The sequence below is a fragment of the Triticum dicoccoides genome, chromosome 4A (genome assembly GCF_002162155.2).
Source record: "Triticum dicoccoides isolate Atlit2015 ecotype Zavitan chromosome 4A, WEW_v2.0, whole genome shotgun sequence".
In the NCBI taxonomy this organism is placed as follows: domain Eukaryota; kingdom Viridiplantae; phylum Streptophyta; class Magnoliopsida; order Poales; family Poaceae; genus Triticum; species Triticum dicoccoides.
Genome location: NC_041386.1, coordinates 300403433 through 300424563, shown reverse-complemented (window position 1 = coordinate 300424563; position 21131 = coordinate 300403433).

The window sequence follows — 21131 nt, the reverse complement described above, 5'->3', positions numbered from 1 at the left end:
AACCAACTTAAACAAGTTTTTGCCACTGTAAAAATTGCCTTAGATCCAGATTAGTAGAACGAAGTTGTTTTCTTTCGCCGTTTGACTTTCGTTGCTTCGTTTGATTTGATTCTTTTTGCAAACCAGAGTTCTTAAGTTGAATTTTCTGTTTGATCTCTTATTTGACTTTTACCTGTACATTAGATGAGTACTTATTGTATGCTTGTTTGTTTGTTTGCGATAGAGTACCCGGAGTGCGCCGCCTGTTACTTCGAATCGCTAGGTTTCCCGGATCATCAGCAAGGCAAGTAACACTTTGATCATACCTTTTCTACTACCCAGTTTTATTGCATTAGATCAATCCTCACACATTGCATGATTAGGATCCAATTAAATTGTGGGATGGGAAGTAGTTGAGGTAGTACCTATTACCTGTTTATTATCAAACCTTTGGGAGTTACTTCTACGTTTGCTTACTGTGCCATGCTATGCTAGTAGACGTGGATTGGGTGAGTGATATCCATGACAGATGTGAGTCTTATAAATTAATGGTTTATCTAAGGTGGCAACTTAAACACACATCTGGGTGGATTGAGGTACCTGGGTATTCCAGGATTGCCTGTTTCTTTTTGGACCGCCACCCAGGCTCAAAGGGATCATGAGATTATTCATACTAGAAACTTCTGTGTGCAGCCACAAGCCATTATGGGCTCTGGCATAGTTGACTAAGTCGTGCGAACTCTTACATGGTAGACTAGAAGATGTAGGGGAAAGTAGGTGTGACAGTCTAACCATCGTAATGTGCTAGCGCTTCTGAAAGACTATGTCTCGGTCATCCGTCTTCTCAAACACCATGTAGTGCGAGAAACCAAACGGAGGCGATCAAGTCTTGTGGGGAAAAGTGCGCAAACCTCTGCAGAGTGTAATAAACTAATCATGGTTAGCCGTGTCCCTGGTTATGGACATCTTGAGTATCTAGTACCTGGATTATCATGTGAATCTCAACATGTTACTCTAAAATTTAATTTTGTTGGGTTTTGTTTAATGATGATGCTTAATTGGGATTGAGAATGTTGTCAACCATTCTCAATGTTTAACAACTACCATGATAGTTAAATAAATTTATTCCTATGCAGTAGGGAAAAATTGGCTTTATGCAAAACTGTAACCATAGAGCTTTCCACCAGCCAAATAAGCATATAGTATAGCTATTTCATTCCATTATTCTCTATGTGTTACTTTGCCAGCATATTCCATGTGCTGGCCCATTTCGTGCTGCAACGTTAATGTTGCAGGCTTTTTAGACGATGATTAAGGATTTTTTAGGTCGTGGTTCTATACTCAGTGATGCCGTTGGAGTTGATGGACTCAGTTATCTTCTAAGCCTTCCGCTGTTATCGTTATTAGATGGCCTTAAGCCATATTTATTGTATTATGTTCTCTCTTGAGACACGCGATGTAATAAGTGTGTGATTGCAACTCTGTTATAAATCCTCTGAGTACTGTGTGGTGTCAGCATTACTGATCCAGGGATGACACCGGAGCACAGAGATCAGACTGTTTGAGGTCTGGTCGCTACACATCTTGTAATAACACACCTCCTAATCCAATTCCACTAGCATCACATTCAAGCTCAAAAGTCTTATTAAAATAAGCAAGATGGAGTAAAGGAGCACGTGTCAACTTATCTTTCAATACCATGAAGGCTTCTTCCTGTGCCGTACCCCAAACAAAGGCACATTCTTCTTTGTAAGCTCATTGAGAGGTGCAACAATGGTGCTTAAATCTGAAAGCACAAGTGCTCACTGGGTGATTTTGGTAATTAATGTCAACATATCTCTTGTTGCACTAATATTTTTATCTAGTATATTTCAAAAAGTTCAACAAAGGCGTGGCATGGACAAGAGGATGTGGAACCCCTTCAAGAAGCTAAGGACAGAAGATTGGCAAAAGCTCAAGGCTCTTCATTTTCATTTTAGTGATCCAAGATCACATTGAGCCCATAGGAAAGCCAATACTATTAAAGGGGATGAGGTGTTGCTTAATGGCTTGCTTGCCCAAATTGCTTAGTGATATGCTCCAAAGCCCTCAACCACTTTCTCATTTCCACATATGTCCCAAACAAAAAAACAAACTCGGCCCCACCGATTTGATCTATCCGGCGCCATAGAGTTCCTTGGACATAGCCATAGCCAGAAACCCTAATCAGCCCAGTCTCACCGATGGGATCTCGGTCTCACCGAGATGGGCTTGCAAACTCTCTGTTGCCTATTGCAATTATTTCAGTCCCATCGAGATATGCAATCGGTCCCACCAAGTTTGCCTTACCAACTCTCATTACCAAAATCGGTCTCACTGAGTTTGTGTAACCGGACAAACCAAGTTGAGGTTTTACCCTAATCCTAGCACATCGGTCCCACCGAGTTGATCATATCGGTCCCACCGAAAATCCTAACATTCAAATTTTGAACCATATCGGTCTGACCGAGTTTCACTATTCGGTCCCATCGAGTTTGGTAAATTGTGTGTAATGGCTAGATTTTGTGTGGAGGCTATATATACCCGTCCACCCCTTCTCTATTTAAGGGAGAGCCATCAGAACGTGCCTACACTTCCAGCATTCATTTTCTAAGAGAGAACCACCTACTCATGTGTTGAGACCAAGTCATTCCAATCCAACCACAAGAATCTTGATCTCTAGCCTTCCCGAAGTTGCTTTCCACTAAAATCATATTTCCACCATATCCAAATCTGTGAGAGAGAGTTGAGTGTTGGGAGACTATCATTTGAAGCACAAGAGCAAGGAGTTCATCATCAACACACCATCTATTACCTTTTGGAGAGTGGTGTCTCCTAGATTGGTTAGGTGTCACTTGGGAGCTCCGTCAAGATTGTGGAGTTGAACCAAGGAGTTTGTAAGGGTAAGGAGATCGCCTACTTAATGAAGATCTACCCTAGTGAGGCAAGTCCTTCGTGGGTGATGGCCATGGTGGGATAGACAAGGTTGCTTCTTCGTGGACCCTTCGTGGGTGGATCCCTCCATGGACTCGTGCAACCGTTACCCTTCATGGGTTGAAGTCTCCATCAACGTGGATGTACGATAGCACCACCTATTGGAACAACGCCAAAAATATCCATGTCTCCAATTGCGTTTGCACACTCCAATCCCATCCCTTTACTTTCTTGCAACTTGCATGCTTTACTTTCCGCTGCTCATATACTCTTGCCATGCTTGCTTGAAATGTATTGTGAATGTTTCACTACTGTAGGATGGTCTAAACGCGACACTAGAATTAGAGACCCTTCGACGAAACTGTGTGCGATGCCATAATCGCAAACAGTGGTGTAAAAAACCTGTCAAAAAAGGTGCAAAACATTTGCAATGACAGATGCATCAAAACGGTTCAGAATTTAGTTGCGTGTGCGATCCAGGGCATACAGTTCAGCTCAATTAACTGTTTGGGATGAGGAGGCACAAAAGAATCGGGCAGCCAGATGAAGGCGTGTGCGATATACAACATACAGTTCACTGGGATGAACTGTGTGTGATTAGGCGACATAATGGAAACGGTTCAACTTAACAAGATGTGTGTGATAAGCGGCAAACAGGTCCGTAATCTGAAATGTGTGCGAAGACCAATAATAACACAGACGATTGCTGCTAATAAGCCGTGTGAATTGCTCTGTCTATAGTAGAATAACATGTATATATATATAACTGAAATAAACATCCAATTACATAAGTGACTATATAGATCATTCGCACACTCCTCAATAAACAATTGCATGCATTCTAAAGTAGGAGAAACGATCGTCTAGTCATCTACTTCTTCTGACGCTCCCACCACTGCTATGTGGCTCGATCCCTCATCTAGGTCAGGAAGAAGACAGTTCCTCATGGCAGCGATCCACCTGTACATCTCGTAGCTTGTGTATAGTCCATGGCCGCGTACTTGACATGTTGTTCTTGTCCTTATTGCTCTCTTGGTTTATCTTCGCATAGTAGGGGTCGATGATGGCTGATGCGAGGTCAACCAGGGAGTTCAATTTTATTTTGTCGCTGCCTCAGACGTTGTAGTGGTGCTGGTGGTTGACAAGATTCGGGCATTTCAAGTCCGAAACCTTGAGCGCTTTTAGATCGTTGGTGGTGTCCACCGTAGCGAAATTGTAGTCAGAGCTCTTAATAAACTTGGAGAAACGCTCGCAAGGCCTTGTGGCAAGGTGGAAGTGGTAGACGAGGACGTCATGTCCCACGCACAACTAGGCGATGACAACCTTCTGATCGTGCCCGGCACGACCGATGGTGTACTCGAGGTCGAAGCCAACAACTTGATACTTGTCCTCAGCAAGGAACTGCTCCATAGTTTTGATGGAGCTCTCCCTCGAGACCGGATCGTTCGTGTACACCACCGAGAGGGCCTTCCCCCTCACGTGGGTGTGCACTACGTGATGCGTGGTGAACTTCCCGCCATTGTCGTCGGCGGCCGCTGGGAGCGCCATTGGAGCCACGGGGAGCGCCATTGGAACCGATGGATGTCCTCTCTATATGTGTCCTCATGGGTGAGCTTATTGTGTCATGTGAGACGAGAGATGAAGGTAAATGGCCGCAGGAATAAAAGGGGGCCGGGCGGCATGGATTCTCGGCGTGTCCCCACGGTAGTTTTTGCAGCGGGTAACTGCATCGTCGCACTGCGCCCGGCGCAACCGCTTGCACACGAACGTGCGTGATCGTGCGTCGGCCCAAAACACTGGCAGCGCGCGTGGAGGGACGAGGGCAGAGCACCCGGAGGGACGCCAGAGCAGAGCGCGTCGCGGCCGCCTGAACCACAAGCAACCACACGCATAGAGCAGTTGAACACGCAGGAAATGGTCGCCTTCAAGCCGGCCGATAGTTGCGTCGCTGTGTAGAGGGTGGCCGTGTGGTACCACCTCCGTCTAGTCTATAGTCTCCTTTATATTCTGTGCCGTACTTTGCCCTCAAATTTAACCAACAAAATGTTAATGCATTTTTTAAAAATTATATAATTGGAAACTATGTTCAAATACAAATCCAACTATATAATCATTAGCGACATGCATTCGTATTTTATTAGTTAAATCATACTTATAAACCAGGATGGTGGTACAGTACGTAATTAAATCGCAAACGTTTTTTTAATTAACCGTATGTGTACGTGGCCTTTCATCCTCCTCTCGCACGTCTTGTCACCTTGCGGCTGTAGACGGCTTACAGCGCAAGCTTGCGCAGCGTGCGGGGGTGTTCTTTTTGCCAAACAGTGGCGCCAATGAATCCTCAGTGAGCCCGTTCCCGCGCAACCTCGCAGGTTCCCGCGCAAGCTTCCAGCCTGCTATAAAAACCCTCACAGTCGACGAGTCCTGCGTCGCATTTTCCCCTCCATCCCTGTAGCTTATATCGTCTACTTCTCCCACATTTGCCAATGGCACCGGTCCATTGTTGTTGCTCAGCCACTCCGTCATCAGAGGACAGCTCCAGCTGGGAGGCTACACCGCGGCGGCGACACAGTCCCCGGCATAGTGTAGTGCGTGTGGTGTCCCTGTTCGGTGTGCACGGAACACCCACCACACGCTCCGTCGCTGGTGCCCGTCGGCAGCTGTTGCCGACCACCGTTGCCACCACACCACCGTCGAAAGCCAGGGCCATCACCCCCTCTGCCGCCGTGGCCTGAAGGTGGGAGATGGCCGTCGTGGCCGCCACCCCACTGCCGGCCACTATGGCCATCACCCGCTCCGCCATCGCGGCCCGAAGGAGGGAGGTGGTGGTTGTGGCCGCCACCCCGTCATCGGCCGTCGCGGCCGCCAGCCCACCGGCGACCGCCGGGGTCATCACCCGCTCAACCACCGCCACCCGAAGGAGGGAGGCGAAGGTGGATGCTCACATGTGCGACAACGACCTTGCGCGCTACATCGAGTTCCTGCGGGAGGAGGAGGAGTGCCTCGTCGAGCACGCAAAGAGCCTTACCGCCGTAGTGGCCACGGCACATGCTGCCTCAGAGGCGAGGAATCAGGAGATCTACGAGGAGAACCACCGCTTCAAGAGGGGTCGTCTAGAGCGGCAGAGGGCGTTCGAGGTGAGCGTCGCTGAAGCTGCATTAGCGGCAGGCACCGCATTGTGGTTGCCCAGCTCGTCGGTAGGCTCCTCCTCCTCCGCCTCTTACTGGGTGCGCTCGACAGAGGAGAGGCAGCCGGAAGTAGTAGAAAGCCCCTCCGCAGTAGTAGCAGTAGATTTAGGGGCTATTTTGTTCAGTTCATCTGACTATAGATGTGGTGGAACTGTACAACGTACTTAAAATTAGCTAGTATATATAGTTGAACTAGCTATTTTAGTACGTGGTTGGCAACAATTGGGGAAAAGTTTGGTTGGTTCAGCTGTCGAGTTGAACTGTTTGTATAAATTAAGAACGACTGCTTAATCTATGAATGAAATCTATGCTTAATTACTGAATTTTAGTTGCAAAAATTAGATACTGCTAGTGATTTTTAGCTTCATATTTTAACAAATCGCATTGTTACAAGGGTTGACAAATCTTGCCAAATTGTTTGTACGTGGTTGCACACGGGTCATCCAAACAACTGTTTGCGTTGAAGGGATGCACAAATCCTACGCTGCTCTCACTTTGCATACGAGTGTTCTATCTAAAACGTTTGCGATCAAGAGCTGCAGAAATCCTGCTCGGCACATTTTCTCTTGGCTTCCTAGGGAAGCTGTGGGTTTGCATACGGGTGTTCTAACTAAAACGTTTGTGATGAGTGTATTATATTTAAAAAGTGAATTAAACTGCGGCTTGGGCGCCATTAATGGAGAGGATGCGAGCAAGGCGGGCGTCCATGGAAGTCAAAGGGCTCGCTTCCCAGCGAGCTTGCGCAGCGTACGTCTCGCACGCTTCCTGGTGAGCATGCGCACTCGAGGACAACTTGCACGCCTTTCGGCCAGCCTGCGCACCGGACGGAGCTCGCACACCTCCTGTTCAGTCAAGGTCAAGCAATTGTCCGCATGACACCTCCTACAGCCATTAAAACCAAGACACGTGGCGTCACATGAATGGTTAACAGAATTTTGGATTTACTAGAATTTAAAAACCAGGCATCTCAATGTTTTGCCGGCAATCAACGGTGCCCTGGTGTTTGAAATTCATTCCCACTTCTTGCATGGGACCTAAGCATGCACCCATGGACACATATTTGATTTTTCAACCAATTTATATGCATTGGAGAATGTGCATGTAGTTCAAATTAGAATTATGCACATAAATGCATTGAAAACACAGTTAATGCATAAAAATGTCCAAATGAACCCCGAAAAATCACAAAACTTCATGCAACACTCCTGTTGTTCTATGTTGAAATGAGAAATTTTATTGAAAGCAATAAGAGGCAATGGATATCATTTCATCCCCAAAGGTGGGACGTTCCCTATCGAAAACCATCACGCTTGTTGTGAGAAGCTCTGGTTTGTGAGAAGCATATATCCAAACCTGCCCCAAATGGGACAAAATTTGTACCACGGCATGTTGATGCCGCTCCATGATAGCATGCCAAGTTTCATGAATTTCAGACGAGTTTTGGATTTACTGGGATTTCAAAACCAGGCATCTCAATGTTTTGCCGGCAATCAACAGTGCCCTAGTGTTTGAAATTCATTCCCATTTCTTGCATGGGACCTAAGCATCCACCCAAGGACACATATTTGATTTTTCAACCAATTTATATGCACTGGAGCATGTGCATGTAGTTCAAATTTGAATTATGCACATAAATGCATTAAAAACTCAGTAAATGCATAAAAATGTCCAAACGAACCCCAAAATTCACAAAAATTCACGCAACACTCCTGTTGTTCTATGTTAAAACAAGAAATTTTATTGAAAGCAATAAGAGGCAATGGATATTATTTCGTCCCCAAAGGTGGGACGTTCCCTACCGAAAACCATCATGCTTGTTGTGAGAAGCTCCGGTTTGTGAGAAGCCTATATCCAAACTTGCCCCAAATAGGACAAAATTTGTACCACGACCTGTTGATGCCGCTCCATGATAGCATGCCAAGTTTCATGAATTTTAGACGAGTTTTGGATTTACTAGAATTTAAAAACCAGGCATCTCGATGTTTTACAGGCAATCAACAGTGCCCTAGTGTTTGAAATTCATCCCCACTTCTTGCATGGACCTAAGCATACACCCAAGGACACATATTTGATTTTTCAACCAATTTATATGCACTGGAGCATGTGCATGTACTTCAAATTTGAATTATGCACATAAATGCATTGAAAACTCAGTTAATGCATAAAAATGTCCAAACGAACCCCAAAAAATCACAAAAATTCACACAACACTCCTGTTGTTCTCTGTTGACATGATAAAAGAAATTGAAAGCAATAAGAGGCAATGGATATCATTTCGTCCCCAAAGGTGGGACGTTCCCTACTGAAAACCATCATGCTTGTTGTGAGAAGCTCCGGTTTGTGAGAAGCATATATCCAAACCTGCCCAAATGGGACAAAATTTGTACCACGGCATGTTGATGCCGCTCCATGATAGCATGCCAAGTTTCATGAAATTCAGAAGAGTTTTGGATTTACTAGAATTTAAAAACCAGGCATCTCAATGTTTTGCCGGCAATCAACGGTACCCCGGTGTTTGAAATTCATTCCCATTTCTTGCATGGGACCTAAGCATGCAACCAAGGACACAAATTTGATTTTTCAACCAATTTATATGCACCGGAGCATGTGCATGTAGTTCAAATTTGAATTATGCAAATAAAATGTATTGAAAACTCAGTTAATGCATAAAAATGTCCAAATGAACCCCAAAAAATCACAATAATTCACACACCACTCATGCTGTTCTATGTTGACATGAGAAAAAATTTGAAAGCAATAAGAGGCAATGGATATCGTTTCGTCCCCGAAGGTGGGACGTTCCCTACCAAAATCCATCATGCTTGTTGTGAGAAGCTCCATTTTGTGAGAACCATATACCCAAACCTGCCCCAAATGGGACAAAATTTGTACCACGACACATTGATGCCGCTCCATGATAGCATGACACGTTTCATGAATTCAGACGAGTTTTGGATTTACTAGAGTTTAAAACCAGGCATCTCGATGTTTTGCCGGCAATCAACAGTGCCCTAGTGTTTGAAATTCATCCCCATTTCTTGCATGGGACCTAACCATGCACCCAAGGACACATATTTGATTTTTCAACCAATTTATATGCACTGGAGCATGTGCGTGTAGTTCAAATTTCAATTGTTCACCTGAAATGGCTAGAAAACCAATTTAATGTATAAAATGTTCAAACAAACCTTGAATAATTCCAATTCTTTTACGACACACATATAGTTGCATGTTCACTCCAGATAAAAGGTCTAGCAATTCAAACACCGTCCATCGCCGCTGTGACCCGATTATGTAATTCAAATCAAGATGAAAAATCAAGTAGATCGCACACAGTTTATTATCAGCAACCGTCTGAGATGTAGTATAAAAAATCTTGGAGCACCGTCGGTGTATAGTACGCCTATGGCTTACGCGAGAAGGTGCGTGCTAACAAGGTGCATGAGTGCGGCCGCAATTTGCGACCGGGCGGCAAAGGCAGCCCAAATGGCCGCTGTTGCTTCTCAGGTGGCGGCATCAACATCTGCCTCGGGGATAGTAACTGGCGAGAGCGGCACAACATCTGTCCATGCCGCAGCGGTGGCCTTAGCCCTGATGGAGGCCGCCCATGCCCAGCTCCTGGCGGTCACCACGCAAATCAAACGAAGCTTCTCCGACAATGGTCGGCAACCCACAACCGAAGAGCTGGCAATCGCCGAGAGTGTTCGAGCAGCCGTCCGTTCCTCCGCTGCATACCTTGCGACGATGGAGCCTGTCCAAGCCCAGATCGTGTCCGCCCATGCCCAGCTCATGGCGGCCTTTTCCAAAGAGATGGCAGACGTGGATGGCAAGATGCTTGCCGAGTATGGTGCGATGGATTCCATGGAGCCCCTTCCCCAGGAGATCGTCGGGCGCGAGCTGGACATGGAGGCGGCGACGAAGATCGACGAGCACCAGCCGTAGTTGTACTCTTTGTTTTGTTTAATTAAGAGCGCCGATCTTTAATTTGTTAGAGTAATGTTTAGGTAAGCTAGGTCTATTTAATTGCTGAACTTGCTCGATTAAGAAGTGTGGGTGTGCACTAGTCTCCTTTGTGTACCCAAATTATGCAATGACGTGGATAACCACTGCATCCATGGAAATTCGAACCAAAAATTTTGACATATCGTACACAGTTCTGAATAAGGGACCGTGTCTGATGACACTTTGCGCGCTAGTTTTTTGGCTGAACCGATTCCAAATTTTCGACTTCCGCAGAAATATCTACCTCCACGCCCCCTCCCCCTTACCAAAAGCTACATTTACCCTTGTCCCGCCTTCCTTTCCAAGTTGAAACCTTCACTCCTTGCTTGCAGCGCCGCTGCCTCCTCGCCGGTGACCCTCATTCATGCTGCTCGGCCTCCTCTATCCAGGCAGGAAATCCACACACGACCCCCATCCTCCTCCTCCTTCCACATCCCACATGCCCCGACCGCCGATGCGAGCGCGACACCTTCCACCCAAATCACTGATGCCTCCACCAAAAAAGCATCGGCCTAAGCCATGGTGCATGCAGTATAGCCACGACCTCAAGGAGCATTTTGCAGCGGAGAAGCAAATCGCGGCCACACGCGCGGATGAGGTCGCGATGGCTGCCATTCGTGCCGACCCTCAGATCTTGAAGGAGCACCTTGCGAATTGCTAGCTACGCCTATTAATCATGCTCGGTTTACCCGTTGCGTGTGCTGCTCCTGCCTTTCCTTCACAAATTCTAGTGAGTTGTGCTATCTAATTTCACCATGCAATCTGTAGCTCTAGTGTATATGTTCTATATGTCATGCAGTGTGGTGCTCACTTATTAACTGTTTTGTTAATTAGTGGTCGTCTTCAGTTAACTGTTTGGTTCCATTCTGCAAATGTGATGTTCAATTCTTCTGGCTGCAATTTTGTATTGTCTTCCATGTGAGAAATAAATCTAATTTCTCTTTACAAATTTGTGGGTGCATTCTATTATTGTATACCATGTGAGGAATAAATTGAATTTGGCCGTAGTAAATACATGAGAAACAAATACAATTGCTACAATTGGCTGTAGTTAACTATTTGGTTAACTCTCCGATCTTCTATTAGGAGTATGTTATATTGTGCAATGTGGTGCTCAGTTAATGTTTTGTTCATTTGTTGTGGTGTTTAGTTAACTGCTTGGTTCAATTCTGTAATGCGATGTCCAATAGTCGTGGGTAGAATTTTGTATTGTTGTGCATGTGAGGAATAAATCGAATTTGGCTACACTTAATACATGAGAAACATATACAAGTGCTATATTTCCTAGTTCTTAATCATGCTTGGTTTGGGTAAATGGGTTTTCGTGTGGCTTCAATTAATCTGCAATGTGCTTATTTTTTATCAACATATTTTACTGATAGCATGCGAACCGTTACTTAACCTGATGACTAACTACGTTATATGTGTTGCAAGGAAACAATGGGAAGCACTGAGGTTTACAATCGAGGTTAGCACATGCATGGTCCATCATCTAATAGCACATTATTGTGCAATTGCAGGAACCATTCTAATATTTTGGTTTTTACCAATTTGGTCTTGCACAGGTAGGTCCTGCTGTCAGAGGTTTTGACCCACTGTTCGACCCTTTTTGCATATGGGGAAATGAGTTGTCCATGAATATCAATCAAATCAAGAAACTTAGAGAGATTGTTAGGATAAAGAAATTAGCGACAAAAACAACAAGATCTTTGTCTGCACAATGAAGAAGACATCAGTTCACTACAAGATTGTACTAACTATTATACCTTGCCTTTTTTTATTCCTTTGCCCCATTTCCAATATAGAGAAGATATTTATGCACATCCTTGTTTTCAGGCCTTTCCAAAGCAGTTCACTAATGATTACCTCTCAAACCACCTCTATGGTCAGGAGGCAAGGAAGGTTTTCATAAAACACCCATGGTACAATATTGAAGTATTCCTGAAGAGGACGAAGGATGGATGATCAATCATCCACAGGCGCTGGCCTAAAGTTGCAAATACCTTCAACATGAATGAAGGCTCAATATCCGCCTTCCGCTTCAGCAGTTTTGCCGATGAGATGCATCTGTCTATATACCATATATGATGCTAATTTTGAAAGGTTCTACATGTTGCATATGGAACTTGCTCCTGGTGCACTTGTGTAATGGGGTAGCTGAGTGCTGAAGCTATATCATGTTGTACTCTGATGTATTTCAATTATGAAATTCTGCTTCCTTAATATGCAAATGAAATATATTGTGTGCTTAATATGAAATGTCAATTAGATTAATAAATGGATTATGAATAATCGGAAAATTAGCCTGCTAATGGCGAATTAGCCTGCTGATTGTGTTTTGCTATTGCAAACGGTTGTTGAAAAAATACCGTGGGCAATGACCTTAGGCAACACACACAGTTTCTCTTGAAAATTGTTTGTGTTAGGCCACCTTGCGCAAACGTTTACCACATAAAAACTATGCGTGATGGACAGCCTTTGCCACAAAGTTTCTTCTATGGACCACGTGTGATACATTCGATAACACAAACGATTTCATGGGAAAAATTGTGTGTGATGTACCTGTGAACAAAAATGTTTTCCTTGGAGCGACTGTGTGGGATGTGCATACGAATGGAAGCGTTTAGCGGGGACTGACTATGTGGGATATACTTGCGACTGGAAAAAAATTCGTCGTATAATTGTATTTTTTAGCTCTACTATACGTATTTCCGTGTTTGTGTGCTCGCCGTTCACACACGACCTCATTTTCCTGAACGTGTGTGCCAGGAGGGCATATGCCCGATGGTTTCTGGGTCATGTGGGAAGGACCCCCCTACCGCCCACACTCACTTGGCGACGGTTCCAAATGCCATCGCGGAAAGGGGTTAAAAACCGTTTGTTTAGGACTGACGCGCACCAGTGTTTAAACTTGTGCTAAAACTCTACCCTAACTTAAAGAACTTAAAAACTTCTACTTTTCTTTGTTGAGGGTCTAATCACCCCCCTCTAGACACCTCTTCTCGATCCTTTCAATTGGTATTAGAGCATTGGTCTCCATTGCTTTGGTTTAATCGCCATTGGAGGAAGATGGATGAGTCTATGATGTGGAGTTTTAGACGTAGAGTACCTATACTTGATGGAGAGTTCTTCAATGATTGGAAAAATGAGATGCTTGAGATTTTCAATGAATATCATTTGAACAATTACATTACTAGCCCGTGTGCACCCCTTGTTGACCCCTTGCATCCTACCCCTGATGAGTCTCTTGACATGATTTGCAATCTTAGAACTATCAATCTTATCATTGCAGGATTGCCTAGAAATTTGATTGTTTGCTTGCCTACTCTTGATTGTGCTTACACCATATGGAGATTTCTTGAGGAATGACTTCCAAACTATTCCTTGCAAAATCTAGATGTGATTCTTCATAAGTCAATTGCTTTAAGTAAGATGAATCCTAGAGATCCTAAGTTTGGTGATTGTTTATTTGAGCTTCGTGACCTTATGCGTGCTAAAGGAGATGTTGGAATCATTAGTAATATCATCTCGAAAGTCATTAGAATTCCTAATGATGAACATTGTCATGATCAAATATCTAATGAATCACTCTCTCTAGGTGATGATGAATCACAAGGTGATGTTGAACATGGATACTATGATGAGGATGATGATAGTGACTTTGATCTCGATGAGTCTATGAGACACTTTGGTCTTATGGCAAATATTTGCGGCTACATGGCTTGAGGAAAGGAATGGGTTCTCGATAGTGGATGTACCAATCACATGACTGTAGACAAGGATATGTTTCATGAGGTTGCTAAAAATGACGGCCCTCGAAAGTATGCCACTTTTGGTGACAAGTCAAAGGGTAAGGTGGTTGGCCTTGGTAAGGTGGCCATCTCACATGACAGCTCCATCCAAAATGTTATGCTCGTTGAATATCTTGTTTATAATTTACTCTCCATATCTAGATTAGCTGACTTTGGATTCAATGTCCTATTTACTAAAGTAGATTGCCATGTGTTTCGAAGAGATAATCACAATATTATGTTTACCAGTATACGTAGAGGTGATCTATACATTGTTGATTTCACTAAAAAGGCTCAACCTAGAACTTGCTTAATTGCTAAATCTTCTAAAGGTTGGTTGTGGCATAGAAGGTTAGGTCATGTGGGCATGCAAAATCTTGAGAAGCTTATTAAAGGTGATCACATCCTTGGAGTAAAAGATGTTATATTTGATAAGGATAGATTGTGTAGTGCCTGTCAAGCAGGAAAATAGGTTGGAGGAAGCCACCCCATGAAGAACATCATGACCATGAGAAGACCGCTCGAGCTACTCCATATGGATCTCTTTGGTCCAAACGCCTATAAAAGTCTCGGTGGAAACTCGTTTGGTTTAGTCATAGTTGATGGTTTTTCAAGATTTACGTGGGTGTTCTTTCTTGATGATAAATCACAGGTCCAAAAGATCTTCAAGAACTTCGCTAGGAAGGCCCAAAATCAATTTGAAGTGAAGATCAAGAAGGTTCGCAGCGACAATGGAATGGAGTTCAAGAACACAAATGTGGATACCTTTCTTGATGAAGAAGGGATTTCACATGAGTTCTCGGCTACGTACACACCTCAACAAAATGAAGTTGTTGATAGGAAGAACCAGACTCTTATTGAGATGGCGAGAACGATGCTTGATGAGTACAAGAGGCCAAAACACTTTTGGGCGGAAGCAGTTGAGATAGCTTGTCATGCAACAAATCGTCTATATCTTCACAAGCTACTTGGCAAGATGGCATATGAGCTTCTCACCGGTAACAAACCCCAAGTTGGACTTTCGAGTATTCGGCTAAAAGTGTTATATTCTTGATAAGCATCGTAATTCTAAATTTGCTCCTAAATCTCATGAGGGTTTCCTACTCGGTTATGACTCAAACTTTCACACTTACCGTGTCTACAACAATTTCACCCGAAAGGTTGAAGAGACGGTAGATGTGAAGTTTGATGAATCTAACAGCTCGCAAGTAGAGCAATTGCCAGTCGATGTAGGAGACAAAGATCCTTCGGAAGCAATCCAAGACTTGTCTATTGGCAAGATTCGTCCAACAAAGGTGAAGGAGAGTACCTCGTCCATGCAAGTGGAAGCTTCTACCTCACGACAAGGTGAACCAAGAGTTGACTTGGAGGTATCCACAAGTGGGACACGCCAAGATGGTTAAAACGAGGAAGAACACCAAGATGAACCTCATCAAAATAAAAACACCAACAACGAAGAAGGCCAAGAGGAAGAACAAGATGATGAAGAAGATGTTCCACCCGGACCCAAACAAAAGCTCTCACGAGTTAGAGCAAGAGTCTCAAGAGACCATCACGTCGAACAAATCTTCAATGCTATTCAAACTGGGAGAATCACTCGCTCTAAAACTCATTTGGCTAATTTCTGTGAACATTACTCATTCATCTCTAGCATTGAACCTATGAAGGTTGAAGAAGCACTAGAAGATCCGGATTTGATAAATGCCATGCACGAAGAGCTACACAACTTAGAGACGAACCAAGTGTGGACATTGGTTGAGAAGCCTGACAACAACCACAACATCATTGGTACCAAATGGGTGTTTCAGAATAAGCAAGATGAAGAAGGACAAGTTGTACGCAACAAGGCCCGTCTTGTCGCTCAAGGCTACACTCAAGTCGAAGGTATGGACTATGGTGAGACATATTCCCCCGTTGCTAGACTTGAATCCATACGCATCTTACTTGCTTGTGCCAATCATCATGATATCACATTCTATCAAATGGACATTAAAAGTGCTTTTCTAAATGGTGAAATTGAGAAGGAAGTTTATGGTAAACAACCTCCGGGCTTTGTTAATCCTTAGAAACCCAACCATGTTTACAAACTTCACAAAGCTCTTTATGGTCATAAACAAGCTCCTAGAGCATGGTATAAATGCTTGACCAAGTTCCTTATTGAAAAAGGCTTTGATATTAGAAAAAATGATTCCACTCTTTTTACTAAAAGGGTTAATGGAGAATTATTTGTGTGCCAAATTTATGTTGATGATATCATATTTGGTTCGACTAACCCTCATTTTAGTGAAAAGTATTGAAAGCTAATGTCGGAAAAGTTTGAGATGTCTATGATGAGTGAACTCAAGTTCTTTCTTGGGTTGCAAATCAAGCAAACTAAGGAGGGTACCTTTGTGTCTCAAACAAAGTATACCAAGGAATTATTCAAGAAGTTCAACATGCAATAAAACAAAAGGTATGAAAACACCCATGCCTACTAGTGGACATCTTGACTTGACTAAGGATGGCAAACCGGTTGACCAAAAGGTTTAAAGCTCTATGATTGGTTCATTGTTATATCTATATGCCTCCTGTCCAATATTATGCTAAGTGTGTGCATGTGTGCATGATATCAAGCGGCCCCTAAAGAATGTCATCTTAAGGCTGTGAAAAGGATAGTGAGATACTTAATTCATACACCAATTTTTGGCATTTGGTATCCTAAGAGGTCTTCTTTTGATCTTGTTGGCTACTCCGACTCGGACTATTCTGGTGATAAGGTTGATAGAAAGTCCACTTCGGGTACTTGCCAATATCTTGGTAGATCTCTTGTGTCTTGGTCCTCCAAGAAACAAAACTCGGTATCCTTATCCACTGCCGAAGTGGAATACATTGCCGCCGGTTCATGTTGTGCTCACTTACTTTGGATGACCCAAACTCTTAAAGATTATGGGATATATGTGAAACATGTTCCATTGCTTTGTGATAATGAAAGTGCTATTAAGATTGCTCACAATCCCATGCAACATTTTCAAACTAAGCATATTGAAGTTCGTCATCATTTCATTCGCGATCATCTTGCTAAAGGAGCCATTGATCTCAAGCATGTTCATACCGATAAGCAATTGGCGGATATATTCACCAAACCGCTTGATGAGAAAGTATGTTACCGTTTGAGAGGTGAATTGAATATCATTGATGACTCAAACTTGGAGTAGAAACTCCATTTGATGCATGCAAGGCATATGTCTTGGATCTATATTTGTACCCTTGCATGTCATCTAACCCTTGTAGGTACTTGGATGAGCCCAAATCTATGAGATTGCAACTCACTCACATCTTAAGAAATCTCAACATCACCAAGTCTCTACAATATGTTGGTTCAATACAAGGGAGCATGAATCCTTTCAACTTATCCTTTGATAATTTCAATATACAATTTTCATTTGGTGTGATATTTCATGATTGTCGCTTTGGATACACAAGTGCTCTTCCTTGCAAGACTAACCCATGTAGGTAGATGAACTCAAACTGCAAGTGGTGCTCCCAACCATTGATGAGCTACATCAACCTTGAGCATCCTACGCAACTTCAACTACATGATCAAGATCAACACCACCACCCAAGGTATGTCATTCCATCTTAGAGAAGCTTTACCCCAAGTCATGGGTCAAAGTACCTCAAAAAGATGAGAATACATCAAAATACTTAAACAAAAAATGGTAACCCCATTTCGAGCTTAAACTATGTGTATGACCTACGATCAAGTGTTCTCACTTGACTCCTCAGTCAATATACTCTAACATAGGTGATTTTGTCGCTGACCAATTCTAGATGAAGTTCTCTAGTGTTTCTTTGTGTCCTTGCATTTGTTCCTAGCATGTTTCCCTTTCACTTCATCTAGATCTCTTTTTTTGTTTTTGTTCTGCATTCCCTGCATCCAATTCCTTGCAAATCTTTGTGAGATCTTATTTGCCTAGTGAGCTAAGATGACAATTGTTTTCTCTCTATGTTGAATTCGGCCTCACCAATTGTTCTTATCGACTAAACCAAAACAACTCGGTGCTACTAAAGAAAAAGGCTCGGTGTTACCAATCTCAATACTAAGAAAACACGTTGTCATTTGCATCCTGCATATTTGTTCTAGCTCCACTCGATGATTCTTGTCCTCTACTAGCATCTTATATTACATGTTGCCTTGTAATGTGACTCAAGGACCAAACCTACTTGACTCATGCTTTAGAAGATCCCTTCTTGGAATTTGATGTCAAAGAGGGAAAGAGAGCACATCAAAGCTTATCACATCAGAGAGAATACACACCTTAAGCTTCTCCGGTGCTTATTATCCATAGAGGAGAGAAGTCACATGTCTTCAAGAGGGGAAAGACATGTTAGTATGTGTTATGTTTGTTTTTCTCTAATTTTCTGTTCCCTATCTTCTCCCATTATCAAATATCGGATTCAGGGGGAGAAAGAGCTCTTTTCCAAGGGAATAAAATCATTGGAATTCATTGCATATCTTTACTCTATTTGGGGACATGTCTATATCCAAATAGAGTACTAAGTACTCACTCTCTACATGTCATCCCAATCTTGGTACTCTTGCGATTTCCTACTCTTGCTCTGTCTGGTAGATGTTCCTGTGTTATCTAACCCTGTTTACTCAGGTTCATCTCTTCCAAAGCCATCTCAAGACCACAAGGTAAGTATATGCATCACACTCATGTGCATGATGATCTCTTGCTGATGTACATACTGTTTGCAAGGAGGACTCATGAACATGAAGGTATATTTCTTGTATCTACATCATTTGCTCTGATGCATATAACCAAGATATATGTAACTCATTGCTTGCTCTGACATGCTTATGCATTCACATGCTCTTATATTCTATCTTCACATGATTGCATACATGTAGAGGGAGCCTATGCATGTTATATGTCCTTCCGAAGCTTTACTTATTATTCTCCATATCTTTATCTAAAGCATTGATGTATGTTGTCATCAATTACCAAAAAGGGGGAATTGAAAGAACGAGTGCTCCCTGGGTGATTTTGGTAATTAATGTCAACATATCTCTGGTTGGACTAATATTTTTATCTAGTATATTTCAGAAAGTTCAACAAAGCCATGTCATGGACAAGAGGATGTGGAACCCCTTCAAGAAGCTAAGGACAGAACATTGACAAAAGCTCAAGGCTCTTCATTTTAATTTTAGTGATCCAAGATCACATTGAGTCCATAGGAAAGCCAATACTGTTAAAATGGGATGAGGTGTTGCTTAATGGCTTGCTTGCTCAAAGTACTCAGTGATATGCTCCAAAGCCCTCAACCACTTTCTCATTTCCACATATGTCCCAAACCATAAGTCAAACTTGGCCCCACCGATTTGATCTGTCTGGCGCCACCGAGTTTATTTGACATAGCCATAGCCAGAAACCCTAACCAGTTAGGTCTCACCGATGGGTTCTCGGTCTCACCGAGATGGGCTTGCAAACTCTCTATTGCCTGTTGCAATTATTTCGGTCCCACCGAGATATGTGATCAGTCCCACTGAGTTTGCCTGACCAACTCTTCGTTTGCTCATTACAAAAATCGGTCTCATCGAGTTTGTGTAATCGGTCAAACCGAGTTGAGGTTTTACCCTAACCCTATCACATCGGTCCCATCGAGTTGATCATATCGGTCCCATCGAAAATAGTAACGTTCACATTTTGAACCATATCGGTCTGACCGAGTTTCACTATTCGGTCCGACCAAGTTTGGTAAATTGTGTGTAACGGCTAGATTATGTGTGGAGGCTATATATACCCCTCCACCCCCTTCTCTATTTGAGAGAGAGCCATCAGAACGTGCCTACACTTCGAGCATTCATTTTCTAAGAGAGAACCACCTACTCATGTGTTGAGACCAAGACATTCCAATCAAACCACAAGAATCTTGATCTCTAGCCTTCCCCAAGTTGCTTTCCACTCAAATCATCTTTCCACCATATCCAAATCTGTGAGAGAGAGTTGAGTGTTGGGGAGACTATCATCAACACACCATCTATTACCTTTGGAGAGTGGTGTCTCCTAGATTGGTTAGGTGCCACTTGGGAGCCTCCGTCGAGATTGTGGAGTTGAACCAAGGAGTTGGTAAAGGCAAGGAGATTGCCTACTTCATGAAGATCTACCCAAGTGAGGCAAGTCTTCCGTGGGTGATGGCCATGGTGGGATAGACAAGGTTGCTTCTTCGTGGACCCTTCGTGGGTGGAGCCCTCCGTGGACTCGTGCAACCGTTACCCTTCGTGGGTTTCAGTCTCCATCAACATGGATGTACGATAGCACCACCTATCGGAACCACGCCAAAAATTTCCTTGTGTCCAATTGCGTTTGCACACTCCAATCCCATCCCTTTACTTTCTTGCAAGTTGCATGCTTTACTTTCCGCTGCTCATATACTCTTGCCATGCTTGCTTGAAATGTATTGTGAATGTTTAAACTTGTGCTAAAACTCCACCTTAACTTAAAGAACTTAAAAACTGCTACTTTTCTTTGTTGAGGGTCTAATCATCCCCTCTAGACACCTCTTCTCGATCCTTTCAAAATCTTTCACAAAACGCCTATAGAATCCAGTGAGGCCAAGAAAACTCCTCACTTGTGTGACCGTTTTGGGTTGTGGCCAACTCTCAATAGCTTCAATCTTGGCTTTATCAACTTCAATTCCCTGTGGAGTAACAACATAGCCAAGAAAAGATACTCGGTCGGTGCAAAAGGTGCACCTTCCAAGGTTGCCAAACAAACATGCATCATGTAGAGCAATAAAAACAACACATAAGTGTTCCAAATGTTCCTCCAAAGATCTGCTATAAATCAGTTTATCATAAAAATAGACTACCACAAATCGTCCAATGAAAGCACGTAAAACTTCGTTCATTAATCTCATGAAAGTACTAGGTGCATTAGTTAACCCAAAAGGCATGACTAACAACTTATATAATCCAAACTTAGTTTTAAATGTTGTTTTCCATTCATCTCCCAATTTCATATGAATTTGATGGTATCCACTACACAAATCAACTTTGGAGAATATTGTAGAGCCACTCAATTCTTCAAGCATATCATCTAGCCTAGGAATAGGATGATGATAATGAATAGTAATATTATTAATGCCTCTACAATCAACACACATACACGATGTACCATCCTTTTTTGGCACTAGTATAATAGGAACAACACAAGGACTAAGAGATTCACATATA